Source organism: Nilaparvata lugens, chromosome X (genome assembly GCF_014356525.2).
Source record: "Nilaparvata lugens isolate BPH chromosome X, ASM1435652v1, whole genome shotgun sequence".
NCBI lineage: Eukaryota > Metazoa > Arthropoda > Insecta > Hemiptera > Delphacidae > Nilaparvata > Nilaparvata lugens.
The window spans coordinates 12295458-12305100 of record NC_052518.1 but is presented as its reverse complement, the minus strand read 5'-3'; the positions used below and the strand labels follow the sequence as shown (position 1 = coordinate 12305100).

Below are 9643 nucleotides of genomic sequence, written 5' to 3'. Positions count from 1 at the left end.
GTTTAGCCTGTTTGGTGAACCGTAACATTAGTGGCTGGCCACTTTTACCGGACCAGTAGAAACAAATTTTGTATACCAGTTCTAAAAGTCACAGCTCTGCATCAAATGATATCATATTTTTATCGTTGAAGAGATTTTTTTTAAATTATTCAAATCTATATTATATATTTCATTGAACACAGATATGTGTCCAATTTTTGAGAAAAATTAACATTACTGAGTGTCAATACCCGGTTGTCAAAGCACCATGATATTCTGTTCACATTGGGAAATTAATTATATACAATATACTGTAGCACAGCTTCACAGAAAATAAGAAGTTTTATAATTAATGTATAAATAAAATATAGTAATGTATGGAAAATGATTGTATAAGAGAAATATTTGAAAGATGTGAATCAAGGATAGAATGTAAATGATCAAATTTAAAAACTTTCAAGTATATATCAGAGTTGGAGAATTGAAACTAAAACATGTAATTAATAATGTTACATTTTTTAAAATTATACCACTGCTAATAATAATAAAACTTCAACAGCCTATTTTTTATATTTTCAAATGACTGTAGAAGCTTCATAAATAGATAAAAAAGATTGTTTAAAGGATGTAATCAAATATTTATAGATATTTTCGAAAACAAGATGTATAGTGTTGACCTATATCTATATAGGTCAATGGACTATTATCTGTAGGCCTATAAGAGTCGCTTTTCACATTGAAAAGTTAGTTGCAAATAATAGTCAGAAATTCACACTGAAATTGAAGAGATAAGACAAAGTTTTATGAATACACAAAATAACACAACCACACATTCTATATGATTTGAAGTTACCACTCGAAAATTAGTGAAACTAATCTATAAAATATATTCAATTTCAAAAAATCTTCCATTTTTAAACATATATTTCTAGAGAATTTTGAATAATTCTCTAGAACTATACTGTTTAGTTGATACCATCTAATGTGTACACAAAAATAATAAAATACAGAGAGATGCTTCAAATTCACTGCAAGCCATTCAAAATAAAAGCCCATGATTTATCCAATCAGCAGATAATTATGTACATTAAGTTACAGATTTCTGGTTTATCAAATGGAATCTTGTCTTATACCACGCAGTTAGCATTTGAAAGTATAACAAAGCTTCAATTGAAGCGTGCATAGTGCTTCTTTGTTATTAGCAAACGACAAAGAAAAATATGTTCAAAGATTTGAGTAATAACATAAGGTGTATATTATCACAAGCGGAATATTTATTACAGTTGTAAGGGCTTACGGCTTACAACAGTTCATTCCAGTTCTGGATTCTATGTTTGCCAGTATATGAATAGCTCACCATTCATATTGTATAATTGTTGAGATGTATTTTCAAAATGATATGAGTGTTTGGGAATTATAAAAAAATAATTTGAGGAAAAGATTCCACTTCAACTGGATCAGAATTTTGTTCATAGATAAGCTGAGATGAAAAATTGATTCACAATGGATAGTTGTATACTCAAATTAATGAATCAATCGAACTATATAATAAGTACAGATTAAATATAAGTGTACAAACAATTTCAAGTCTTTGATGTACGTTATTTCACCAAGTCGAAAACAATTAACTATAGACTAAGTGAAACATATAAGTGTACGGCCTAAGAGAAGATATATTAGAACTGTTGAACAAACATGTTACATTATTAATGGAACAAACAAGAAATATAGATAATCATTACTTGTTCAAGTTACCATGCCCTAGAGTACGATATCAAACCAAACTGAAATAGATTTTGAACTCAAAAACTTTTTTCGTGTCCTTTGTTACCTCAGTAATTTAAGGAGAGACGTTCCTCACTCAAGATGTTAATTTATAATAAATGTTCCATTCTGACACAGCAACACACAAGCAAAGTATGGTACTAGTCTAGTTTAGTGCTTGGTACCGTAACTGATTTCATCATGAAACACATATCGTCACATGTCAAATGATGTTATAGAACTACTAAATTGTTCGATAGATTAGTGGACTAAGAGCAGTCAAAATACTTGTACAAGCCAATGTTATGTTGTATACAACAGTGCAAAATATATTTGCTAAATATGCAACTACTACATGAATGAACTGGTAACATAGATAATAGAATAATTCATGATGGAGAACTTCATCATAACAACCAGTCAATAGTATTTGTAGCTCATTCACAATATGAAAAATTAGGCTACATATCTTCCATGATAAGATGGATTGTTCTCAACCAATTGAAATATTTTTTCAAGTTTTTTCGGTCAAAATAAAACGCAAACACAAAGATGAATGGAGAGGGAACAGACTCACAATACCTAGGTAACCGACGTGGAAAATGTGGGTACAACGCATTACTCACTGAATCCATGATGCACAGCCGTATTATCGAAGGAAAACAATTTATTATGAAATAGATGGATCAGGTTCAAACCAAACATTATGGAAACGTGAATCAATTCCGTTGATATCCAGTTAGCAAACATAATTATTTAAGATAGCTACCCTTAGAATTTAGAATGACTCCTGGAGTTGGAATCTTAAAAGCTCCGATACCTTGGTAAATATGGAAAACAAGACTTAGTTACGGTTATATATAAAAAACCACCAATAAGTAAGAGAGTCGCTCACTGAAAACTTATGTGAAAAACGCAGGTTCTGATTCTTATTTTTTGGATTATTCTTGATTTTGTGGTATTCCAATGAAATTTCGTTAGATTTGAAACCAGTGCAACATGCAGCCAACCAGCCATCTTTATCACCAAAATTATGTTTCTAAATTAGTATATTCTCAGCTACATTTCATGCTAAAATAATAGTGAATAATTGTAAGTTTATACAGTTTTGAAGAATCAATATAAGTTACAGGGGAGCAGGAAACAAAACAAACCAAGATATAGAAATATCAAGAAATACATTTTTACAGTAAAACAAGGATAAACTGAGTGGATTGGAAAGCAAAAGAATGATGAGACAAGATTTTTTTAGTTTTAATCAGAAGTATTTTTAAATAAAAATATCAAGTTTCAATTAAACTGCTTTAAAATGGAGATTTAGTAATTGATTTGAATATTGCTGTTTGAGCAACTCAAGTTTTTATTGATTTGAAGAGTATTATATATATTAGACCTAGGTGACTCGCATAATGAATTAATAATTCGAATTATTCAATTTGTAATATAGCCTGCTTTACGAAAATTAAGAATAGATTATATCTTTTGTTGAATGAACATTTGATAAGGAAATACATATTGCCTACAGCTTCATTCTGATTTCAACTGAAACCACACATAAGAAAAGAATACAACATATTTCTGTTACCATTTTGCCACATTATAATGTCTAATATGACTTCCAATCCCTTTCTGTGAGATAAAAATTTGACAAGTACTGACAACAATATTGAATATCCTCCTACAATAATTTATTTATATGACCACAAAACAATATTTTAAAAATATAATAATTATTAGATAATCGCACAGTTATTGCAATATATGGTACGTGGAGAGAAGATGAAGAATATAAAACTAAAACGATTCCAGTTTATTAAGAATATAATATCGATATTAAATTTTCCAAGTTTATTAATGCTAACCTTGATATATTTAACACTTGACCTATTACTTTGTGGTGGTTTAGTTTCCCAGGTTTTGGAAATTGGAGTGATTAATAAAATCAAAGACCTAATTCTAGCTATACAAAACTTACATTCTATCATGAACTCACATAATGTAAGTAATGTATTGAAAAAAGTTCGTATTTAATTTTATTTAGAACTGCAGCATATTATAAGCGGGAAGGAGTTTAGTACGGCTAAGTATATGATAAGGCATAGAATTCAATTTATAAGATAAGTGGAAATTACTTGGATACAGAACGTATAGGATACATACCTTTAGAATTTCTAATATTTATTTTATTCAAAAAAAATTAATAAGATAATATTTTCCAATACACATTTGGAATTTTTTCATACTTACATTGGAAGAGATTTCAATGTATTGTGAATTGAGCTCATTCAGACTCTTTGGAAAAATAATTTTTGCTAAAATAGCTGATGCTCTATTTCGTGTTTAAAGGAATCATGGAATAAATATTCAGCAATAAAAAAATTAATACACAGAATCAGTAAGAAATCCACAAGTATGAAAAAATTAATAAGAAACTTCATGATCTGCAAAACTAATAGTTTTATCAAATAGGTGAACATTTTAACCACAACATTTATCAAATCCGGTTTCAGTGATTCTTGAATTTATTTAGAAGGGGTGATAGCATTGTATAGTAGAAGAGGGGGTCTGCACAACATTTGTTAAAGAAGATGGATTGAGTAAGGTATACTCAAGTACACAAAGCATTACATGCAGGCAAATAAGATAGTAACACAATGACCTTAAAACTATACTAGTATAATAGAGTAACTATGCAATCAGAGTAAACTAAACTGAGCGATTAATGACTACTTGTTTAGTATCAATTGTTTTTAAGAATAAACTTCTTGCCTTCAATTGCACAGTAGCCTTTTCTTCTTTTTGACTCGATTTCCCAAGAACTGATCATTCACTTAGCTTAAAAATGTTCGGTCAACAAAATTTGATCCTACACTGAGTATAGAAGATAGCATCCTTTTCTTCTGCACTTTCAGATCTATGAACCTAAACTGTTACATCAACTATTACATATTTGAATAGATTAGGTTCAATACATTTCAACAACAAATTTAAACATCACATCTCATCAGGTTCAACTAATAACAATGTAACTTATTATTATTATTTTAAAATGTTTCTACGAATTCTAACTACAATTGATTAATTATGAAATTTATCATTTTGATTCGAGACAAGTTACAATTTTTTATAATCAAGTTTTGATATTTTTTAATTGTTGTCATTATTAGTCTAATTAAATTAGTTTCCAAGAAAGAAGCTAAGTACAAAGACCATAATAAGATCATTAACATACTAAATTTACAGTGTAAGATTTGTACTGTGATTTCCTGATCAGTCAGAGTACCGTGAATTATTGAGAAATCAGTTAGTCGTTAGAATAATCCAGGACATAGAACTCAGCTTTTAAGAAGCATTCAGAAGCATTCAATTTTGCTCTCTCTTTTAAAACGTTGCATGTAAGGCGGGGCCAGGCAGGGATAGAACCGATAATTAAGGTAGAAACAATGGACGGCCACATAAATTTAAAAGATTTACAGTCCGATGATAGTTGAAATCAAGAACTGTTGATCATTTAAATGTACATGAACACGTGAACCTAAGGCTGAATGGTAAAGCATCGGGCTAGCATGGTAGGAAACGACCTGCCTTTATATGGACGAGTTGGACGTATTTCTAACTCCAAGGCCGAGATCTCTCCTTTTTCTCAGAGGAAGACCTCGTTTTTGCAGCTTTCGCCACTGCTTATTATTTTCTGAACAGGTCTGCCCAACTAAAAAGAAGAAAAAGACAGGACATGGTTTTAGTAAAAAGAATCGCTAAAATAATCTCACTTAATTTCATATCAAGACTTTCATTCCAGAAAATATTGGAATTCAAATACAGTCCAGGCAGAGAAGGGATGCGGATAACATACTATTCCAGAATCAATTACAGTACATCCAACAGAGTTCACTCATAAACAATAAGATTTTGTAAACAGGAATCAATCGACTGATTTTGTTTGGGGGGAAAGAGCAATGAAAATGAAAAACAATGATTGAATTGAAATAATTTCTTTAGAAAACAACAATATTTCCAAAGCTGCACGAATGAAGAGGAAGATCATTTTGAACTAGAGCTCATACGAACTCATAGGCGTCTTTTGAGTCGATCTTGAATATGAATATTGGGAGAAACGCCACAAGAAATGACAGATCACAAATAACCATCGAACATGACATGGATGATTGATACAGGAGAAACGTGAGACATTTAAGAAAGTGGGCGAATCAGGACAGTCTGAAGACAGATTACTAGAATGATAGTGGACTAGTGGAAATATTCTGCTTTTATCAAGATGTTTAACATCCATTATTGTTTTTAGTATTAGATTACATTAATTTAGGTGAATCATGAGAAAAACAGTCAAAGATGGAGGAAAGATTTGGGATTATATTAGTGGGAACGACAAACAACTGTCTAAGAGCAAGGCAGCAAATGGATAGCACATCTTTAATGAAGATTTGTAATAATTGTTGAGAATAGTGTTTGACATGCGGTTTAGCAAGGCAAAACAGGCTACATACAAGTGTACTCTCCAGTTACATGATTGCTTATAGGAAGTAGGAGACATTAATTACTAGAAAGATCAAAACTTCTACTAATGAGAGAGCACTAACGTAGACTTTTCAGAGGAGTTCAGTGTGGAAGATGTGAATGGAAGGTCATAATGCAAAGTTTAATCAGTATGAGGGAGAGATGTTGAGTCACAGTCACCTTACCTTCAACAAATTTAGTCTTCAGAGTCCTTGTGCACGCATGCACAGATGAATCATAAGGCGTGTGGAAATACAAAGGAAGATAGCTGATTAAAATTATGTTATACATGTTGGGAAAATACACCGTCGATATGGTCACCATGGTTTCAATGATAAATCATAACAATTATGATATTTATTAGAAGCATCAACAAAACATATAACAAGGATAAGCAACAGAGAACTTACTTAATAAAATTGCAATTTCCACAATTTCAACCCCAAAAAATCAGTCAGTGAATTGAAAGAGAAGAGTTCCTATAATAGTGAGTTCAAGGATGTCATGGAGTTTCATACAACACAACTCCACAAAGAGTGTACTTTATAACAGATAAATCTGCTAATTATTATAATATTTTAGAGCAAACATTTATTTTAACATAATTGAAAGAGACATTTAATCACAGCCAAGTAGGAACTATTGAAACTTCAATTGGAAGATACAAAAACAGAATACAATCAGACACCGACATCAACATGCACCGAAAAATTGATACATCAATATAAAATGTCACCAAAAGCAAACAATTATTTTCAAACAAAACCAAGTAGCAAGCCGGATACAATACACTGCCAATTATATCGAGTACATAATACAATAACAAAGACATCGATAAGAGGTATAACCATGAACATGAATTACATCTACACATCAATAAGGCACCAAAAAGTTCTAGTACGTTTAGTGTTTGATAAATACAATACAGTAATTTCAGAATTTTACCTGTTAACTTATACATCAAAGGGCTTTCTGAATTAAATTGTCAGAAAATATTTCTTACATAACTAACACTTATCTAGAAACTTCTACAATACTCAGATTTACTATGCATCTATTATTAAATTTTTTCGAAGGGCTTCATGAATCTTACATGACTACTACTATCTAGAAAAGTCTTCCACAATAATTATAGAATTGATCTATCAATATCACTTTTCAATTTTGGACCAAGTAGTGGAAGAGAGAAATCACAGGAAGAAAGAATTTTCAAGAAATATCCTCCAGCATTTACATATTTTATATTTAGGCATACATATTTTACTTTATGCACATATATATTTTTAAACAGATTTCATAAACATTGATTAGTAAGTTAAATTCGAGTATTTAATATGATTAGAAGCCCTTCAGATAAAATTGAACACAATAACTAGTCCTTATTACATGTTTTGGTAAAAATTTCCAGAATGGAAAGATGCTGTAATATCTAAAAAATTTTTTTGTAAATTTGACCTCTTCTTATTCATTCCTTAATAATGAGTTTCATTCATTTTCAACCAATATGCATTCAACTATATTCTATTTTAATCCACAAAGATGAATTCTAGGCGTATTTGACGACGAAGTACAAGCTTAGGCTACCTAAATTATTATTTCAACATGTACCTCTAATAGATGATTCATCTCCTTAATCTTCTTAAGATCAATATCTGTCCTTTTATTTGGATATTTAACATATATTTAAATCAACTTTCGAAAGATCAAGTACGTTTTTGAATGAATTTATATTATTATTGTAGTTGTACTCTTTGACTAACTATGGAATTGGATAACTTCAAAAAATTAACTCAACTTTTCAAGTAGTGAAAACTTACATAAACTCTATCAAGTCAATGAAAACGAAACATCATATTTAAAATTCAGAAAACTTGACTTTGCAATAATGAGTATTTTTTAAATGTTTCAATTTACTGTAATCTACAGAAAAGTCTCGCTTCTATTTCATCAGAGTTGGATCTGAGTTTTGAAGACTTTCAGAAGGTATTCAAAATCATTAAAATTAATTTGTAATTTTTCATAACAATGTTTCAAAGGATTTGATAGATAGTTGAATAATGTGGACAAATATACAGTAAAAGAAAATCGGAATGTAATATTATTCCTAATTCGAAGAGACCATCATACTCAACACTAGTAGCTAATAACTACTATTTGGAAGGCTCGACATGTCATAAGATTTTTTTAGAAGAAAATTGTTTCTTGAATTTTGAATTGAAAATCACCCTGTTTATAATCATAAACTTTCCAAAACTTATAGCCACAATAGAAATAGTACATTCTATGTTATTTTGAAAAAACGTTGTGGATGTTTCGCCTAGTGTAGCCCAATATCTTCTTACTCATGAAAGTAATGGGAAAATTTCTTACAAACTTTCAAATCTTATTATCTTTTGAAAACATGGGGAATTTTTTACAGAAATTAAGTTGGAGCACGATTACAAATTTTATAATGTATTTATATTTTGTTAATTTATGTGAGCAATCAATTTTTTTATATTATTAAGCTAATTTTATTGAACCATTTACGATGAAAAATTAAAGTACAGTAGTTAGAAGATTCAGTATTGGTGAGTCTACTTGTGCGAAATATCCTGTATAATTAAATAATATAAACATGATTGTGTCAATAAAATAACAACAATTATAATACTTAATATTATTATGTAACCTTCTTACATTGATAAGAAGGATACATATTGAGAGATATATTAAGAGAGCAATCTCTGTATATGGTTATGTATGTGGAATAAATTACGATGTTAACTGTATTCAACATTCACGTTGGTAAATAGGAATGGAATAATACCAGAATGATGGATTTTAGGATTTTTTTAGAATTCTTCATTTTCATATGAATATTGCATTTTATGGCAATATAACAAATATATATACGACAAAGGAGAGTTCGCTTCAAATGTTAGAGACGTTCCAGACAATCGAATAAAGAGGAATAAAAATATTGAGTTTTTCAATATTATTATAAATACTGTACCAATTAATGTGTTTTCTACATGTTTGCTTTTATTTATATAATGTATGAAATTTATCTGAAGAAATGTAAAATTGTCATATTTATATTATCATATTTTTTCTTGTATAATATCATTATTTCATTCCATATTTTACTTATTTGAATTCACATGAGGATTTATAATTGACAACTTAATTATGCATGTTAATTTAGAGTATTAACTTAAATGCATTGGTATGTTTTGAATTTTATTATTGGAAGAAATTACAGTATTTGATTATTTTAAAGAATAGTGATTAGTGATACTTATAATTAGTGATTAGTTATTGTTTTATGGAATGATATCTCAAATTATATAATTTCAATCCACATTAAAATAATTATAATTAACCGTAATGGCTCGATGCGTAA

At 29.4% G+C, this 9643-nt stretch overlaps 1 protein-coding gene across 3 annotated transcripts in view; it reads right to left on the bottom strand.

Annotated features, from left to right (window-relative positions):
- The window catches only part of LOC111043351 (plasma membrane calcium-transporting ATPase 2), a 406771-nt gene that overhangs the window by 9143 nt on the left and 387985 nt on the right, over nucleotides 1–9643 (bottom strand). The window contains exon 25 of one of the 3 annotated variants that reach the window (XR_005573144.1): nucleotides 5329–5452. The exons of the other annotated variants lie outside the window; for them this stretch is intronic. The gene's annotated coding sequence lies outside the window, so the exon portion shown is untranslated. The remainder of the gene's footprint in view (nucleotides 1–5328; nucleotides 5453–9643) is intronic. 3 annotated transcript variants of the gene reach the window in all.